Raw genomic sequence first — 21,282 nt, 5'->3', positions numbered from 1 at the left:
AAGAAAGTTCAGGAATTGCTTGAGGAATGTTGCGTAGTTGTTTTCGGAGTTAGTGCGAGTCGTCTGCACACTTGCCTTAGGGCGAGCGTGTCCAGAATAGGCTATTTCGCTCTTAAAGCAACGTTTTGAGTGAGATTTCGAACTCTCGGAAAATTTAAAGATTCTCTTTATTTTTCCATCGACCAGCGTTTCATTTCGGAACTCTGGACTGTACGCACGATAGGTTTCACTTTTCGGATATCCGCCGACGCTAATTTCTTTGCTTCGAAGCCCTATTTTCGAGCAATGGATGAAGACTTTTTCTATTCGGGACTTCTAACGAAGATTCCGTCCGCGATGCCATACTTGTTTCGACATTTCCAATCTTTCTTCAGTAGGGAGTTTTGTCGTCTGAGCATCACAGAAAAAAGTAGTTTTTTGGGGCAGATTAACCGACACCGCTTTTGAGTTTTTCGATATCGTTTTTCCCAAATCCTAGATATTTGTTTTGAGTTATGGAATTCTGACGCTAGAATCTCTCTTAGAATTCCACGGTGATCGTGCTGCAAAAATCGGAATCGCGAAATTTTCATTTTCCCGCGATTTCACCCGCCTATAAATAGGAGAAAAAGCAAAAATCCTCTCATTTTCACCATTTGAGGCCGCGAGTTCTTGGGAGAGAAGGGAGGAGAAGATTTTCGCGAAACCTTGACCAATCTTCGTGCAGTTCGTCCCTACTTCTAGGTATCTAGGTAACTAACACGATTCTTACCTCTGATTGTTGTTTCTGTTGCGTTTCTGAAGTCGTTTCTGTGCTCTAAGTTTTGAGCTTTTTCTAAAATTGTCCGATTTCTCTGATTTCTCGCTTGGGTTATGTTCCTTATGTTCCCCTGAGTCTAAAACCTCTGTCAGTAAACTCTGATTGCGATTCAGTTGTCCAGGATCTGAAAAATTGACTCAAAACTCTTTTTGTCTCACATTTCGAAACTTTATTGTCGTAAAGCTATAATCTGACTTCGTGCCTTTAGGATTTGTTGTCACGGATGTCATGAGGATCGTTGCTGTCAAATCTGTTTTCAGAACTGATAACTTTGAAGTTTTGAGCCTTTATTTTGGACCAAAATGCCCCTGCGTAGTCGTATTTCGACCCGATTGTCCGAAAATTGTTCTGACAGTTTCTTTGCCTTAGTTTTACCCTAAAACTACCTTGTAAACTGATTTGATCGAAGAAAAAGAGCCGAAGCCCTTTTCTCCTTATGGCCGTGGGTTTTTCCTAAAGGGGGGGGAGTTTTTCGTTTTCGAAAACTTGTCCTTTCGTACCCGTTTGTCGTATTCTGAAGCTTTGATGCTTTGTCTATCGTTTATGTATTGTTTTGCGATCGAACTAATCGATTTTGTTTGAATTCTGCTTTGTTTTCTCCGAGGTTCAGTTGAAGGAACTTTGGAATATTCAGAGCAACTGTTTGAGGACAACCTTGATTTCGAAGCTGGAACAGCTCGAGGTTAGGGCAACTTACTATATATTAGCTATGAATGCATGATAGGCGTCGATCAATTCGACTTATGCTTTACTTTGATGTTGATTATGTTGATGAACTGATGTTGTGATGTTGTGCTTTGTTGGATTGTGCGTTTTGACGCGACTTCGGAGTGGAGATTCATTGATCTGGTGATCTTTGATGTTTCGGGTTGGATGAGCAACCCTAGGCAAGTTCAAACGAGGGGTTTGAGGCTTAGCCATTTGTTGGGATTCGTTGGTTGACTTAGACTTTCCCCGGGAAACTTCTTTTGGGTGGTTGGTTTTCGGAAAACGTAGAAGGATTAGAATTTCGAAAACTAAAGACTTGGGAAACCTAGATTTTGAGAAATAAACTCATAACCTGACTAATCTGAATTGAAATCATTTTTATTAATGTTTAAGTATAGGAAAACTGAAGGGGAAAATATTTACGAAAGACGGGGAAAAGTCGACCTTTGTTGTGAGTTATTGGAATTGGGGAAAGCCACTAAGGTGAGCTATGGTGATGATTGAAAGTCACCGAGTACTTTACGTACTCTTGTTGATGGGGTTGTGTTGTATTGACCGACATTAATCCCTTGGGTTCTCTTGTTGTTGGAGCGGTGTTGTATTGACCGACACTTACTCCGAGTTGTGTTGTATTGACCGACACTAACTCATGGGTTTGTTGAGATTGGGTTGTGAGCTAAACACTTTCGTGGTAAGGGCGATTCGTTGTTTGGCTAACCACGTTGCATTCAATCGGGTGAATAACGGGAATGGTTCACCTGTGCATATCATGGTGAATAACGGGAATGGTTCACCGTGCATAAATGATGAATAACGGGAATGGTTCATCATACGGTGAATAACGGGAATGGTTCACCAAGGATGAATAACGGGAATGGTTCATCCAGGATGGATTTCATCCAGGATGGATAACGGGAATGGTCCATCCATAGTGAAGAACGGGAATGCTTCACTTGTGGCGAACGGGAACGCGTCATAAATCCGGATTCATATTGTGCATTTCACGCATACATTCATGCTGACTGAGACTGTGTGCTGTTTGTTTATTGAAGCAATGTTAGAGCCATAACATGCTAGGATTATTTATATGCTTATATAACAACTTATATATATACCCTGTCACATGTTGTGTGTACATGTACTTATTGCTGTGAGTTGACCCTAGCGCCTTGGCTTTGTTTGTATGTTTGTCTTTGGGCGGTCGGCCTGCTGCCAGATGTCGATGGCCGACTTGTTCTCGACGGTCTCTCCCTCGGGGGGGATCAGATATGAGTTGCTGGATAGGGATGCCCCCACCGCTTGGGTGATCGATGTGGCTGGTCACCGGGCGACGTATAGGGGAAGGGTCATGGAGGACCGGACGGATGAGCGAGGACGCCTGACGAGCGGAGTGCTACGGCGTATGGAGCTGAGTTTTGACTTGCCGCCCTCAGTTCATTGTGGACCAGGCACTGGACATGCACCACCTGCACCACCTCCGACTTCACCTTCTGTTGAGGAGGACCCAGAGGAGATCGAGCCTGCTGCTGCTGCTATATCTGTTGTGCCACCTCCGGCTCCTGCCATCGCTTCTACCGACGTGGCGTCGTCCTATAGGCTCGTACAGCCGAGGAGGGAGTCTGTTGTCCCATCTGTCTCACGTCTCTTATCTTTCTCTTCACCGCACGGCTACCGTGTGGACCCCTTGATGAGGGTGGAGGAGGAGGATGTTATCACAGGAGAGGTGGATGTGGAGACCGGCTCGACTAGGGCGGTGCGCAGGACAGTGAGGAGGGAGGTTATGGATTTGGACACCGAGATGATTACGGTGGATTCCGACTCTGACTCCGAGAGCAGTGGAGAGAGCTACTCGCCGAGCAGCGATGAGGAGGAGGATGATTGGTGAGCTGAGCTGGGAGGGTAGGTTAGGATTAGCGACATTTTTTGTGTAGAGCTCTGATCGTCAGTTTCTTTTTGGGACAGGGTAGGTTCCGATGTGTGGCTTTTTGTGTGGTTCTTTTGAGGAGGATCACAGAGAGTCTGTCGGAGTATAGGGGTCTTCCTTTCAGGCCATTTTTGAGTGCCGACTTTCTCTTAGATAACTGTATTTTGATACTTTTACTCACAGTTCTGGTTTGTATATTTGCTTGCGGGCGTACTACTTTGGAGTCACTGCGGCTTCGCGTGACATGGAGTGCAGCCGAGGCTGTACAGATGTATATATATTTGTATATCGGTTAGTTTAGTTGTTGGGTGTTGTCTCTACTTCTTTATCGCTTTGATTTAAAGGAAAGAAACAAAAAAAAAAAAATTACCTGTTTTCCGCGTAAAGTTTATTTTTGGTTACTAAAGTGACACCTGGAAGTCGGGGTGTTACAGTATCAACATACTCTAATGATAGAGTGCCCTTCTGAACATGATCTCGAATATAATGATACTTTACCTCTATGTGCTTTGCTCTTGAATGTAGAATGAGATTTTTGCTGAGTGAGTTATCACAGTAAATAGGAACCTTCTTCAGAGACAAACCATAGTCCTCCAGATGATTCTTCATCCATATGGTTTGTGTACAGCAAGTGGCAGCTGAGACATATTCTGCTTTTGCAGTTGATAGAGCAATTGTGTTCTGTCTCTTGCTTGACCAAGTAACAAGATTTGCTCCAAGGAAGTGGCAGCTTCTGGAGGTGTTTTTCCTTTCCACTCTGTCTCCAGCAAAATCAGCATCACAAAAACCTGAAAGTGTATACTCTGATGTTTTTCTATACATCAAGCCAAGGTTAGTGGTTCCTTTCAGATATTTGAGGATCCTCTTAACAGCAGTTAAGTGAGTCTCTCTAGGATCTGATTGGAATCTAGCACAAAGATGCACACTAAACAATATATCAGGTCTGGAGGCTGTTAAATAAAGAAGAGAGCCTATCATTCCACGATAGAGCTTCTGACAAACCTTAGAGGAAACTTCCTCTTTCTCAAGAATGCAAGTTGGATGCATTGGAGTCTTAGAGATGTTGCAGTCACTCATGTTGAATTTCTTCTGAAGTTCCAAGGTGTACTTCTTGTGATGAATATAAGTGACTCCTGGTCGTTGATCAATTTGAATTCCCAGGAAGTATTTGAGTTCTCCCATCATGCTCATTTCGAACTCAGCCTGCATCATCTTAGAAAATTCCTTGCACAAGGAGGGATTAGCAGAACCAAAAATAATGTCATCAACATAAATCTGAACTATAAGAATATCATCCTTATAGGTTCTGCAGAAAAGAATGTTGTCACCTTTACCCCTCACAAACTCATTCTTTAGAAGAAAAGAGCTAAGCCTTTCATACCAAGCTCTGGGAGCTTGTTTCAGTCCATAGAGTGACTTCTTGAGCTTGTATACATGTTATGGATGCTTGTCATCTTCAAATCCAGGAGGTTGCTTGACATACACTTCTTCAGAAATGTAGCCATTAAGGAAAGCACTCTTGACATCCATCTGATGAAGAATGATGTTGTGATTTACTGAGAAAGAGATCAGTAACCTAATAGCTTCAAGCCTTGCCACAGGAGCAAAGGTCTCAGTGTAATCAATCCCCTCTTGTTGACTGTAGCCTTGAGCCACCAGTCTTGCCTTGTTTCTTATTTCTTGTTACTTCTCCTTTTTCATTCAGCTTGTTTCTGAATACCCACTTGGTTCCTATGACATGGAAACCTTTGGATTTTGGCATTAAGGACCAAACATCATTCTTGGTGAACTGATCTAGCTCTTCTTGCATTGCCAGAATCTTTGGTCTCAATGAGAGATACAAGTCCCTTCAGACTCAGAAGAGTCTCTTCTGAAGGTTTGAGCATAGACCTGGTTCTGACGGGAGCATCTTTGTTGCCAATAATAAGTTCTTCTGGATGAGAGGCTGCTATTCTCTTCTTCTTCTGAAGTTGATCAGAAGTTGTTGGAGTATCTTCAGATGCTTCTGCCTCTGGAGCAGCATCTTCTGGATTGTTCTTTGGTTGATTCTCTTCCGAATGATTAATGCTTAAATCTGCAAATCTTTCAAACAGCTTTGACTTTTCTGAGCCAAGCTTGTCATTAAATCTAATTTGGATAGATTCCTCAACAGTTTGATGAACAATATTATAAATTCTAAAACCTTTGGATCTTTCTGAATAACCAAGAAAATAACATTTTAAAGGTTTAGAATCAAATTTACCCAATTGCTCATTTGTGTTGAGCATGTAGCAGATACTCCCAAAGGGATGGAAGTAAGAGATATCAGGTTGTCTTCCTTTGCACAGCTCATAAGGAGTCTTCTCCAGAATTGGTCTGATGGATATTCTGTTCTGGATATAGCATGCAGTGTTGATTGCTTCTGCCCAGAAGTGCTTGGCCATACTTGATTCTTGCATCATGGTGCGAGCCATCTCCTGAAGGGTTCTGTTCTTTCTTTCAACAACTCCATTTTGTTGAGGAGTGCGTGGACAGGAGAAGTTGTGAGATATCCCTTGAGAGTTGAACAAATCTTCAAAGGCTTTGTTTTCAAATTCTCCACCATGATCACTTCTGACAGTAATCACAGAGGTTTGGAACTCCTTCTGAACTTGGGTAATGAAGTTGGTGAACATAGTGTGTGTTTCATCCTTGTGCCTTAGGAACTTTACCCATGTCCACCTGCTGTAGTCATCCACAATGACTAACCCATACTTCTTTCCTCCAATGGATTCAGTTTTCACTGGTCCAAAGAGATCAATGTGAAGTAGCTCGAGGGGTCTTGTTGTAGATACTACATTCTTTGCTTTAAAAGGTTTCTTGGTGAATTTTCCCTTCTGACAAGCTTCACACAGAGCCTCTGATGAGAACTTCAGACGAGGTAATCCTCTGACGAGATTTAGCTTGCTTAGTTGAGAGATCTTCCTGAGGCTGGCATGTTCTAGACGTCTGTGCCAGACCCATTGCTCATCGTTAACTGACATGAGACACTTGACCTTCTGAGAAAGCAGTTCAGAAGATTTGATTTTGTAAATATCATTTCTTCTCTTCCCAGAAAACAGAATAGATCCATCTGTTTGACTGACAGCTTTGCAGCCAGTTTGATTGAAGATCACATCATAACCTTTGTCAGCTATTTGGCTAATGGAGAGCAAGTTATGCAATAATCCTTCCACCAGAAGTACATCATTAATAATTGGAATTTTTCCATCTCCTATGGAGCCTTTTCCAATAATTTTTCCCTTCTGGTTTCCTCCAAAGCCAACGTCTCCTCCTAACTTAAGCGGCATCAGTTTTTGGAATATAGACCTTATGCTCGTCATGTGTCGCGAGCATCCACTGTCCAGGTACTATGACATGTGTCTTAACTGAGCTGCATAAGATGTCTGCAACAGGAATAATTTTTGTCTTAGGTACCCATATCTTGGGTCCTTTCTTGTTAGTTTTCCCAGAAGTTCTTGAAACTTTGGGTGCAACAGGAGGATAATACAAGGGAACTTGATTATAATATTTAGACATGTCAAGTTTAAATTTTCCCTTTGGTTTTACCATCTTGGGTGTAACCTTTTCTGGAACAACAGTACCGGCAGAAACAAAATGCTTATGCAAAGGTTCGCGTTTGGGCTCAGATGATTCACCTCTCATAGGTTTAGAGTAGCCAAGGCCATTGTTCCCATTTCTGCTTATGTCATAGATCATTGAAGCCATAAGACTTCTATCTATGCCTTTAGCTAGGAACCTCTGAAACGCTTTCTCATATAAAGTTTCTTGCTTAACATCGGATGATGCAAGTTGATCTTCTAGCATGACATTTTTAGCACGAAGGAAAGAGTTGTCATTTTTGAGAAAATTATTCTCTTCAACGAGTTCAGAGACTTACTTCTCATGAACTTCTGATGAACTGGTTTTAACAACATATTTTCTTTTAAGCTCTTTATGTTTATTTACAAGAACATCATGTCATTATTTCAGATAAAGCAGTTCTTAGCTCAGATGGAGAAAAGTTAGAGAATACCTCATCGTCATCTTCAGAGTCTGAGTCATCTTCTGAAGCTTCAGCACCTCTGCTAGTGGTAGCCATTAGAGCTTCCACGGATTCATCTTCTTCTGACTCAGCTTCATCAGAATCAGTCGCATCGAAGGTCACGAGAGCTTTCTTCTTGAAGACTTTTCTTGGTCTCTTGTCCTTCTTTAGCTTGGGACAGTCACTCTTGTAGTGCCCCGATTCCTTGCACTCGAAGCAAGTGACTTCCTTCTCATATGACTTCTTCTGACCAGATGAAGATTCAAATCTTCCTGTACTTTTCTTTAGTCCTTTGCCCTTGCTATGTCTGTTCTTCCAGAGTTTGCTTAATCTCTTTGTGAAAAGAGATAGCTCTTCATCACCAGACGCATCTGACAGTTCTTCAGAGGAATCTTCCTCTTCTGCCTGATAAGCTTTCGCTTTGTCAGATTTTGATTTAAGAGCAATAGATTTGTCTCTCTTTTGAGGCTTGTGCTCTTTGAGTTTAATCTCATGGCTTCTGAGATGACTCACAAGCTCTTCTAGCTTCAAAGAGTTCAGATTCCTGGAGAGTTTTAGTGCAGTGACGAAGGCTATCCACTCCTTAGGCAAACTTCTGATGATCTTTTTGACATGGTCACCAGTAGAGTAGCTCTTGTTTAGCACTCTGATTCCAGCAATCAGACTTTGAAACCTTGAGTACATCTCCTCAATGGTTTCACCAGATTCCATCTTGAACTGTTCATATTGTTGTATGAGAGCAAGAGCTTGGTCTCCTTGACTTCTTCATTTCCTTCATGTGTCATGACCAAGGAGTCATAGATGGATTTTGTTGTTTCTTTGTCAAAGATCTTCTCATATTCAATATATGATACTGAGGTGAACAGCATAGACTTAGCCTTGTGATGATCCTTGAAACGCTTCTTCTGAGCGTCAGTCATTTCAGAACGGGGGATCTTCACTCCTGAAGCATCTACTGGATCAGTATAGCCTTCCATGACCATATCCCAGAGATCTGGGTCAGTGCCAAGGAAATAACTCTCTATTCTATCTTTCCAGTACTCAAACTTTTCACCATCAAAGACTAGTGCTCTGAGTTGGTGGTTGTTGTTGTTGTTGTTGTCAGCAGAAGTATTGGCTTGGGCCATCGTTGTTTTTTACACTAGGCTCTGGATCACTGAACACTGTTAGGTATTTAAATCAAAACCGGAGCTCTGATGCCAATAGAAGGTGCGAAAAACATTAGAAAGGGGGGGGGGGGTTGAATAGAGTTTTTGAATAAAAGATAGACTTTTGAACTTTTTCCAAACTCAAAGATAAGAACTAGGTGCTGAAGGATATGAAGTAAAGCACACAAGTATTTTATCCTCGTTCACTTGAGATAAAAGCTCAAGCTAATCCAGTCCACCCGTGAAGGTGATTTCTTCCTTCTTCTGATGAAGGCAATTCACTAAAATCAATGAGTGTTACAACTGCACTTTGCTACCTGCTAAGTGACTAACAATACACTGATTTTCTCACTAGTATTCTCTTAAGAAGCTGATCTACCGATCCTCTCAAGACTAGCTAAACACTGAATCAACCTTGATTCAGTACTCTCAAGATCCGACCAACCTTGGTCTCTTAAGGAACTTTACAATGTGTTTGTAAAAGGTTTTGGGTTTACAAAAGTTGCTTCTGAAAAGCTAATAGTAAACTCAGATGTTTAAGAACAGTGCAGAAATAATGCTAAGAGATTGGTTCGAATGGATTCAAGAATATCAGCAAAGTTTCTTAGCTTCTTTCTTCTTTCTTCAGCCTTTAAATACTCCAAGGCATATGATGTAGCCGTTGCTAGGGTTTTGTCCGTTGGAGTGGCAATCTTGTAATATTAGACTGCTAGGCTGAACGAGGTAGGTGGCGGACAGACTGAGGCTGTACGATTTGTACTGTGAAAGCGACCTGTCCATTCACCAGCTGACTTAAGATCTGGAGTGCTTCAGATGAACGTTGGTGAAGCTTCTGATCATAGTCAGACGGAAGCTTGGATCCTCTGACCTTGCAACTTCTGCTTCTAAACAAGTTCCTCAGAACTTCTGAACGTCAGAGCTAGAATAGCTTTGGTCTTCAGATGCCAACATCTTGCAGGTCTTCAGAACTTGAGTCTTCTACTTCTGGACCGTTCCGCTGGAACATCTGGTCTTCAGAACTTCTGACTCCGGTTCTTCAGTACCTCTTGAGAGTTTCTATCTTCAGAACGTCTGAAGGATTTGCCACTGTTCAAAGCGAACATGGTAAGCTTTTCAACTCTATTTTGGCTACTCTTTGGTTCTTCGTCTTCTGATTGAATTAGCTTTGGTCAGAATCAGAACCTGTTTGTCACAACTAAAAGAGACAAATGTTAGAGTACCATAATTGTTCATCCTCAAAAACCTTAAATGTAATCATCAAAATATAGAGATGCAACCACTGATCAAACCTTGATCTTACAGGTCGCACTTGTTTGCCGTTGGGCAATACTTTTAGTTACTTGATGTTACTTCCCGTCACTTGAGGGCTCTCGTGACGATGTTTTTTAGTTGCAGCGAGGGCTGTACTTATATCGTATGTTAGTCGCCGTTAATCGCGATTGAGTTGAGTCTTTATTTTCGACAAGTCTTTTTATCTAAACAAAATGAAAAAAATATACATGCTTTTCCGCTTTATTTGATTTTTGGTTACTAAAGTGACGCCACCGAAATCGGGCTGTTACAAAACTCTTCAGATATTCTAAAGATTAAAGCTCTTATGTGGACTCTCAGAGACTCAAGCACTGAAGCTCTGAAGACCAGATGTTCTGAGGAACAGTCCAGAAGCTGAAGATTTGAAGACTCTGAAGTCCAAGAGTAAGTTGGCTTCCGAGACCAAAGCACTTCAAGTTCTGAAGACTAGAAGTTCAGAATGAACGGTCCATAAGAAGAAGTTCTGAAGGTCAGAGGATCCAAACTTCCTTCTGACTCTGATCACAATGCTTCACAAGTTCCAACATGAAGCGTCGCCAAAGATCAGAAGTTAACTAGGCTAAGGCAATGTCATTGTCATTCGTACAAGAGCAAGTGTACTATTCTGACCGCCTTACCTACGACGTTCAGCCACAACAGACTCTGGAATTTCCAGAATTTCCCTCCAACGGATGGATTCTTTCAACGGATACAAACCCTAAACCTTGGAGTATTTAAAGGCTGAAGATAGAAGAAATTGGCTAAGAAAATATTGTACAATACAAGTGAAAAAACAACAAGCGAATACCTTAGCAATATTTCTTCATTGTTCTTATTGTGTTTACTGTAAGGCCCAAGTTTTTTTTAAACTTATGCCAAGTAAATAGAATCCTATTCACGATTAGGGTTGATGTATCGTGAAGGGAAACCTGAACTAGAGTTTACCAAATGAAATAAATGTATGAAGGAGAAAGTTCAGGAAAAGTCTGAGGATTGTACCAAAGTCGATAAAAGTTATAGCACGATCGTTACACGCTTAAACTTAGGTCAGAAACCCTAGTATATAGCTAGTTTTCACTTATAGGCACGATGGAAGTTAATTCCAAAAATATTCAGAGGAATGTTAGAACTTCTCTTTTTCCATATATCACAATCGTTTCGAGGCGAAACTCTAGGATCTACGAACGTCCGATTCCAATCATCGGAAGTTTGCCGAAACCGAAACCCTGGTATTTCAAAACCCTAGAATCACCCGACGATGAAGACTTTTTCTATTCATAGCTTCAAATGAAGATTCTACACGCGTACACCCATTTCTCTTGATGATTTCAATCTTTCTTCAGAAGGAAGTTTTCTATTCCGACATCCGATGCAAAAAGCAACTTATCGGGTAAAATAGTTTTACACCGACTTTGCATAAGTTACCAAAATTACAAGGAGACATCATTTTAGTTTTGGAATTCTTTCGCCAAAACATATCTTAGAATTCATGCAGAATGAAGCCAGAAAAATCAGAATCGCGAAACTTTCATTTTCCCGCGTTTTGCCAACCTCTATATATAGCAAGAAAGGAGAAAAAATGGAAAATATCTTACCCATTTTCTCTCCAAACCCGCGAGCTCCATAGAAGGAAGAGGAAGAAGAGTTTTTGTTCAATCCTTGCTTGATCGTCGATTAATCAGTTGCTACTTCAAGGTTTCGAGGTATAGTCGCTAATCCTTACCTCTGATCGCTTTTTCCATAGCTTTTCTCTAGACTTTTCTGAGCTGATAGTTTTGAGGTTTTTGCAAAACCATCCTGAATATTTCATTTTTGATTATAAACATCTTCCTTACATGCCCAAGATCACTTCTGTCGGATTAGTTTTTCCGTTATGTCGCCGAAATTCCGCCGGAATCAATTTATGCCTCAAATACCCATTTTTGGAGTATAGCTTCGTCCTTTGGGCTGAAAACTATCGCCTTAGCTTAGTGCTAGTAGGATTAGTTGTCATAAACGTCGTTGGTGACGTCCCTGTCAAATTTGCTTTTTTGGGATTTCAGTTTTGAAATTCTAAGTTAAAAATCATGACCAAAATACCCCTGCGACAGTTTTTGATCCGATAATTTTTCCGAGTTTAGAATACCCTTAGTTATGGCTAATAATAACCTAGGAACCAAGTTTGATCGAAGAAAAATCGAACCCTACAATTACCAAAAGTGGCCGAGCCTATAAGGGGGGAGGGGGAAAATTTCCTTTTCCGAAAACTTGTCCTTTCGCGCTAGATTATCGCACCTCGGAGTATGTATTACTTCGGGTAACCTTAGTGAGCATTGATAGCTTAGTTTCTGATAGATTTTGATAGTATTCTGTGGTTTTACTTTAAAGGTGCTTTTGAGGAATTTCCTGAGGAGCAACGCTTTGCTTGTGAGGAAGAGTTTGAAGATCATTCTGGAGAACCTACAGGTGAGGCCTACTCACTGAATCTTTAGTTAATGCTTAGGGTCGATGCTTTCGACATTGATTTACTGTTTATGCACCTGTTTGTGTTTGATTGGAAAAATGTTTTCTGAGGCTTCGGCTGACAATGTAGATGATTCATCTACTGAATGCTTTTGAAAGTGAATTACATGCTAAGTGCTAATTGGGTAATTTAGGATGTGTGATGCATGCCATATATGCTAAGTGCTACGTGGTTATTGCTTAATATGTTGATATATGACATGTTGATTGGTTGTGCTGAGTTAATTATGCTTTTGCAATGAAATCTGTGATTCTGAGTAGTGAGAATAGCGGGCAGGTCATGCCGATTTTATTTTGAGAGTTTTGAGAAAGTTTGATAGGACGAATGAGATTCGGGCCTTGTTATGGTGTTCCATGGATCGAGACATTCTCTGGTGTTATTTGGGGATTAGGAGATCCCGGGAACTTATAAGATTCACGATAAGATTAAAAGGATATTATTTTGTAAAGAAAACTCATAAGACATCAAACAACCTCTAAATCTTCAAATAATGATAACAAACTCGAAAGGAAGCTTAGGATGCAAATCTTAGTTTTTGGAAAACGAGAAGTGTTGTCGGATCCAAGTGTTGAGGAAGTTGAGAAGTATTGAGTATGTTGATGCTCTTGTGCTGTTGGAGCAGCTGTGTTGTTGGACTATCCTGGGGATAAGTCCGGGAAATTGATAGTTTCCGAGTATGTTGATACTCTTGCTCGTTGAGCAGTTTTGACCATCGGATTGAGATGAGTCGGATGATTTGAAGATCATCATGAGTTATGTGTTGTTGTGAAGATGTGTCTTTTGTCGCAGAATCGACTGTTACCTTAGGGTAAGCTTTTAGAGACTTTAATTTAGCTAGAACACGTGGCGACGTGTCGAGTGAGATTCGGAGACGTTGTTTGACTAATCATCCTGCATTCATGCAACATTAATGAGGTATTAACACAGGACGTACTCTGGACCTCGTCGGTTTCCAAAATGGTCATAAGACCCGGAATGCCGTGTAAGAGCGTTTGTAGACGACTCTTGTAGCAGACCGAAATGGCAGACCTACGGGTTTACTGCTGATCTGACTATCGCTGTTGTTGGAGTAAGAGGCACGCGGGCCGAAATGGTCCCACCGTGGCTGGTGTTAGGGCTGATCCGTTTGATGTCCATCCCTTTCCGGAATGCATGTGGTTAACTGGGTTAACCGTCATTAGCATATCATGCAACATGCATACTGACTTAGTTGTTGAGTGTGGTTGATAATTGTTAATCTTATCTGATGCATGCTATTTGTTATTGTTGTTGTTTATGTTCACTGTGGAGTATGCAACCCTAGGATGTTATCCCTAGTTATAAGCCTAAGTGGCTATCTCTTTGTATCTATTGGTGGTATTAATTACATAATTCTTTGGAGTTGACCCTCGCGTCTTCTGTGTGTGTTTTGGCGGACAACGCCTTTTGTCAGATGTCCATTGCGGACTGGTTCACAATGGTCCACCCTTCGGGGGGGATTAGATACGAGATGATTGACCAGGACGACCCCGGTTCGTGGGTGGTTGACCCCGCTAGCCATCGAGCGACGTACTCGGGGCGGATCATGGAGGATAGGGTAGATAGGGGAGGACTCTTGGTAGAGGGAGTGTTGAGGAGGTGCTCCGTCAGTTTCAACCTGCCGCCCGGCGTGCATTGCGGACCAGGAACAGGAGGACCACCACCACCACCGTTATCTTCAGATGAGGAGGACCCCTCAGAGGAGGAGCCGGTGGGAGTGACTTCATCAGAGTCTAGCTCACCTGCCGTTGCGACCATTGATGATCAGGGTTCGGGCCCTAGGCCCGTGAGTCCAGCACCGGAGCGCATTGCGGTTGCGAGGGGAGGACGGGTAGTGCATATAGACTTAGTCGTTCTGGATTCTGATTTAGACGACGATCATGCTGGCACATAGTTTTTAGTGCTGGCGTGAGCTCCTCGAGATAGGATTAGTGTAGGAGTAGAGTCTTAGCTCTGACAGTCATTGCTTCATTTGTTTCCTTTGGGACATGGTAGTTTCCCACCGATAGCTTTTTGTGTGGTTTCCTTACGGGAATCACAGAGAGTTGGTTGGACTTAGGAGGTCTTATTTTCAGGCCATTGGGTCAGCTTATTCTCAGTTTTGAGGGATGGTGTTGCGGACACTTCACCTTTATATTTGGTTTGTACATATTGCCTACGGGCGTTACATCTTTCTCTTTTCCGTCACTAGAGGTTACTCGTGACGAGGTTGCTACTTACAGCGGGGGCTGTAATATATATTGTGTATTAGTTCTGCTATCTCTCGCATTTGCGTTTATTTATTTTAGTCTTGTTTATATTATCAAAAAAAAAAATATTCACGTTTTTCCGCATTAAGTTTCTTTTGGTTACTAAAGTGACGCCACCGAAATCGGGGTGTTACATTTACCTTAGCTTATTTCAGAAGCATTTCTTTGTAAATCAAACCTTCAAAAACTTTGTTTGTATTTTCCTTGAGAGACCGGTGATGTCAGTATTCTTGAGAAGACTAAGACAAGGTTGTCTTAGTGTTGCTAGTTCATAGGTTGTTAATCACTGAGCAAGGTGTGCTAGTGCAGTTGTAACAATCTTTGAATATTTGATTGCCTTCATTCTAAGAAGGACGAAATCACTTTAACGGGTGGACTGGATTAGCTTGAGTGATTCATCAAGGGAACCATGATAAAATAATTGTGTACTTTTTCTCTATCCTTGATCTCTTGCACCTTATATTCTTTTTGTAAGGCCCAAGTTTTTAAACTTATGCCAACTAAATAGAATCCTATTCACGATTAGGGTTGATGTATCGTGAAGGGAAACCTGAACTAGAGTTTACCAAATGAAATAAATTTATGAAGGAGAAAGTTCAGGAAAAGTCAAAGGATTGTATCGAAGTCGATTTAAGTTATAGACCGATCGTTATACGCTTAAAACCTAGGTCAGAAACCCTAGTATATAGCTAGTTTTCACTTATAGGCATGATGGAAGTTAATTCCAAAAATCTTCAGAGAAATGTTAGAACTTCTCTTTTTCCATATATCACAGTCGTTTCGAGGCGAAACTCTAGGATCTACGAACGTCCGATTCCAATCATCGGAAGTTTGCCGAAACCGAAACCCTGGTATTTCAAAACCCTAGAATCACTCGACAATGAAGACTTTTTCTATTCAGAGCTTCAAATGAAGATTCTACACGCGTACACCCATTTCTCTTGATGATTTCAATCTTTCTTCAGAAGGAAGTTTTCTATTCCGACATCCGATGCAAAAAGCAACTTATCGGGTAAAATAGTTTTATACCGATTATGCATTAGTCGCCAAAAATACAAGGAGACCTCTTTATAGTTTTGGAATTCTTTTGCCAAAACATATCTTAGAATTCATGGAGAATGAAGCCAGAAAAATCAGATTCGCGAAACTTTCATTTTACCGCGTTTTGCCAACCTCTATATATAGCCAAGAAATGAGAAAAAAACACAAAACCATACCCATTTTCTCTCTCAAAGCCGCGAGTTTCACAAGGGAAGGAGGAGGAGAGATTTTCTTCATTTCTTGCTTGATCGTCGATCAATCAGTTGCTGCTTCAAGGTTTCGAGGTATAGTCGCTAATCCTTACCTCTGATCGCTTTTTCCATAGCTTTTTTGTAGACTTTTCTGAGCTGATAGTTTTGAGGTTTTTGCAAAACTATCCTGAATATTTCATTTTTGATTCTAAACCTCTTCCTTACATGCCCAAGATCACTTCTGCCGGATTAGATTTTCCGTTATGCCGCCAGATTTCCGCCGGAATCAATTTATGCCTTAAATACCCATTTTTGGAGTAAAGCTTCAACCTTTAGGCTGAAAACTATCGCCTTAGCTTAGTGCTAGTAGGATTAGTTGTCATAAACGTCGTTAGTAACGTCCCTGTCAAATTTGCTTTTTGGGATTTCAGTTTTGAAATTCTAAGTTAAAAATCATGACCAAAATACCCCTGCGACAGTTTTTGATCCGATAATTTTTCCGAGTTCAGAATACCCTTAGTTACGGCTAATGATAGCATAAAAACCAAGTTTGATCGAAGAAAAATCGAACCCTACCATTAACCAAAGTGGCCGAGCACTCTAGGGGGAGGGAGGAAAATTCCTTTTTTCGAAAACTTGTCCTTTCGCGCTAGATTATCGTACCTCGGAGTATGTATTACTTCGTGTAACCTTAGTAAGTATTGATAGCTTAGTTTCCGATAGATTCTGATAGTATTTCTGCGGTTTTGCTCTAAAGGTGATTTTGAGGAATTCCCAGCGGAGCAAGGCTTTGATTGTGAGGGAGCGTTAGAAGATCATCCTGGAGAATCTTCAGGTGAGGGCTTCTCACTGAATCTCTAGTTAATGCTTAGGGTCGACGCTTTCGACATTGATTTACTGTTTATGCACTTGTTTGTGTTTGATTGGAAAAATGTTTTCTGAGGCTTCGGCTGACAATGTAGATGATTCATCTACTGAATGTTTTTGAGAGTGAATTACATGCTAATGAAGGTATGAAAAACGGTAGAAAGGGGGGGTTTGAATAACGTTTTCAGTACAAAACTACCACCTTAAAGATTTTGACAAATCTTTTGAGAACTTAAGTGCTAAAGATAAGAGATAGAAAAGCACACAAGGATTTTATCCTGGTTCACTTGATAAATCACTCAAGCTACTCCAGTCCACCCGTTAAGGTGATTTCTTCCTTCTTAGAATGAAGGCAATCCACTAATCAGGTAAGAGTTACAACTGCACTTGAAACCTACAAGTGACTAACAATTACACTGACTTAGCTCACACTAAGATTCACTCTCTTAGTCTTCTCTAGGATCCGATCAACCTTGATCTCCTAAAGGAATCACCACTAAGATTCACTCTCTTAGTCTTCTCTAGGATCCGATCAACCTTGATCTCCTAAAGGAACTAAACAAACTGTTTATCAAAGAATTGTTTACAAGAGATTTGCTTCTAAAAAGCTAATAGTAAACACAATGAATTTCAGATGAAAGAAAGCTTAGAATATTTTGAATGTCTTGCGCGTGTGTATTGCTTCTAGCCGCTTCTTTCAATCTTCAGCCTCTATATATACTCCAAGGATTAGGGTTTAGCGTTGCATGGGAAATGCTACCGTTGGAGGGCAGTTCTGGAAAATCCAGCTTCTGCTGTGGCTGAGAACGTTAGGTAGGTCGTCAGGAAGGTACACTTGCTTTTGTACTTGGATAGCGACTTGACCTTTTAACCTAGGAGACCTCTGATCAGGGGAATACTTCATATTGGAACTCGTGAAGCCGGTTGATCAGAGTCAGAGGGAAAGCACAGATCCTCTGACCATTGTATCTTCTGATTCTGAACTCAGAGGGAAGAACATGGCCTTCAGAGTTTCTTGCTTCTGGACTTCAGAGTTTCCACTATTCTGCTTCTGGATCTTCAGAGTCTTCTACACCATCGGAACATCTGAACCTTCAGTGTTTCTTGGTTATCAGAACTTCTGGATCTTCAGAGCTTCTAGCGACTGAGTCCACATCAGAGTTTGTATAGCTTCAGAACTTCTGAAGCTTTTCCACTGTTCATACTGAACATGGTGAATGCGAAAGCGTTGCTTGGGTTACCCTTTATACACAGTGCTTCTGATTTGTGTGAGATTGAGTTGAGGTCAGAGCCTGTAAATAGCACACTCAGAAAAACACGTTAGAGTACCACAATTGTTCATATCAAAAGGTTAACTTGTAATCATCAAAACATAGAGTTGTACTACTAGATCAAAACTTGATCTTACAATCTCCCCCTTTTTGATGATGACAAAACTAAGATTTTTGATGAACAATTCTTAAACATTAAACTGAATTCACTCAGAGTTTAGAGATATAGAATAAGACTTATCCTGATGTGAATAGTTTTTCTTGCTCATTCTGAATTCAAGTCACTGCTTGATTCTGAGTTTAGCTCCCCCTGAATCTAATACTTGATGAAAACGTTAGTAAAGTCTAGATTCTGAGCTAAATGATGTAAGAGTTCAGAGTGAAAAACTTATGACATAGATGAAAAACGAATAATCAGAGCGCATAAGTGATCAGAGTCATGGACAAGGTATCAGAGTCTTGGGTATCAGAGTCAACTTAGAATCACTTCAGAAGAAGTGAAATGTATTCCTTGTATTTGCCCAGTGACACATCTATGGTCATGAAGGTGGAACTCTTAAATTCTCCAAAAGAAAAATAAATCACACTAACACATCTTACATATCAAAAACTGGGTTTACTCGCCCTTTTTGTCATAAGCAAAAAGCTTGGGGTGTGAAAAACTTAGCTTGAAGTACAAGGTACTCCCCCTTAGAGAAGGTCTAAGTTTAAAAGAAAATGAAAACGATGTAAGAATCAGAGTTAGGCGAAAATAAATAGAAGAGTTAATGCAAGGGATGAACGTTTACCACCGGTCAAGTGAGTAAATAGAAGGGTCAGTTACCAAGAACTTAACCTCGAGAAACTGTAAGAGCATTAACTTTCAGAGAGAAAGTGAAGCCTATAAAAAGCGTTGGAGAGAAAGGTAAGCTTCACACCTCGAATAATTTTCAGAAAAAAATGGCATCATACAACGTAGCACTAGAAGAGCTGAGGAAGAAGGCCTTTGAAGAGGACTTGTTCCTGAACATCAGGCATCCAGAGGGTGCAACGACCATCGCGGAGCTGACACGGACACTGCTGGAAGAGGACCTGCGTCCAGAGTTGGAGAGAGATCTGAAGGAATTTCTTGCCTTCGTGGAGGAGGTGCAAGAACTCAGCCGGCTTGAACTCAAGCTGCTGGAAGAGAAAGAGAGTTTGGAAGAGAAGCTCAAGACTTCAGAAGAGATTCTGGAGAGGGATGAGCTAAAGATCAGGCTCAACAACATCCAGCATGTACTGGATCGTCTGGAGAAGGATAGGTCAGAGCAGCGCCAGGAGTGCAGAAGAATGAGGAGGGATCCTCCATTCTAGATTTATATGATGTAAAGAAATATGTTGTAAACACAAAACAATTATGAATAAAACGAGATTTTTGCAAACATATGTGACACAAATATATATAAGGATATGCATATATAATCACAAACAAATAGAATAGAATAAGTAAATAAAAAGGAAACAGAGTTTGAATAAAATAACGTTAAACAAAAAGAAAGAAAAAGAAGAGATCCTAAACTAAGGTTTGTCAGTGCGTCGCAGAAGTTCCATCATCATTTGCTTCATCTCAATCAGCATGGATTCATGAGTGTCAAGACGTTGTTCCATGATGTCGAGTCTGGATGAGCTTGTCTGAGTAGAGCTGGAAGGAACATTCTGAGCCGCTTGAGGATCTGGAATGGAAGCAGAAGCAGCAGGAGTAAACACAACTGGTGCAAGTCGCTCTGCCTCAGCCTCAGCTTCAAGACGCTCTGCCTCAAGTTTGGCTTGTTCAGCCTGAGCTGCTGCTTGACGTGCAGCTTCTTCTGCTTGCTCTTTCTTTCTCTTGGCTTCTTCAATAGCTTCAAGAAGCTTATTTCTCTGTTCTAATTCATGAAGAGCCACCCTTCTAGCAAGCCTTTGCTTTGCAGCCTCAATGCTCTGACTGCCCTCTGCATGCAGGAGCTGCATCATAATCGGAACTTGAGCCACTAGCCAAGTGCTCAGATTGTTCCACTCATCAGCCACATTTTCAGCATTCTCACTAAGATCAGTCTGACCGTGCACATTGCGGAGCCTCAAGGAGGCTTCATGATAGAAGATATTGATGCACTCAGAGAGAGATGTGGGTTGAAGGTGAGTATAGGGAATTATGGAGAGGTTGGGTTCAGGAGAGGCTGGGTGATTGCTGCTATGAGCTTCAGAGGCACCTTGTGGAGAACCAATGTTAATCATGGGAGCATTGGGTTCAGAGGTTCCAAGGTGAGGGTCTGAAGTTTCAACCAGAGGGTGAGGTGATCTAACCGAGGATTGGTTAGACACTGATTGTTCGGGTGCAGGGTCTGGTTGAATGGGCTCTTGTGGGTCAGGGACAGGGTGAGCTTGTGGAACTAAGGGGTCTGCCTCTTGGATAGGATTAGCCAAGATAGGTTCATCTGGGTCAACTAGACGTTCAGGTCTAGGGCCAGGATATCTCCTAGGGCTTGGACAGGTAAGGTAATATTCTTCCAAGGCAGATACCTTTTCTTTTCTAACCTCCATGAATTTTCTAATTGATTCAGAGGTATTGGAGGGAGGAGAGTCAATAACATTGATTGGGAAGGATACAGGTGTGAAGGCAGTTGATGAGTCTGTATCCGTGGTTCTGGCAGCAGGACGTTCTGATGCTCTGGGAGCAGAGTGATCAGACGTTCTGGGTTGTGGTTCTGGTTGGTTGGGCTCAGGTTGGTCTTGGACGATTGGTTCAGAAGATAATGGGTCGTATGGAATGGTAAGGAGAGATGTTGGTTCTTCTGACCTAGAGGGTTGACTCTGAAGCAAATTCCAGAGTGGTGCTTCAGTAGGAGAAGGTTGAAAGAAAGAGGATCTTGGGGAATGTGGTGGAGAGGTGGTTTGTGCGGCTGGCTGGGATTCAGGAATAGGAGTGAGGGGATTTGAGGAGTGTTGGAGCAAGGCAGAAATAGGAAGTGCATCAAATAAATTCAAATCATCATCAAAAGCAAGTGCAGGCTTACTTGAATGTGCTGATGATCGAGTCACTCTGGCAGGAGGTTCAGTCCTTCTGACCACTGCAGCAACTGGTTCCACCCGAGTAGGCTTCACCACGATTCTGACTTTCTTCTTCTTCTTCTGGGGAGGACCATCCTCACTATCATCATCATCACCATCATCAGGCTTTCTCTTTGTCGTCTTGACCAGAGGGACATCAGATTCTTCAGAGGATTCGTCCAGAAC

This window comes from Lotus japonicus, chromosome 3 (genome assembly GCF_012489685.1).
Source record: "Lotus japonicus ecotype B-129 chromosome 3, LjGifu_v1.2".
NCBI lineage: Eukaryota > Viridiplantae > Streptophyta > Magnoliopsida > Fabales > Fabaceae > Lotus > Lotus japonicus.
This window is presented reverse-complemented; position numbering follows the sequence as displayed.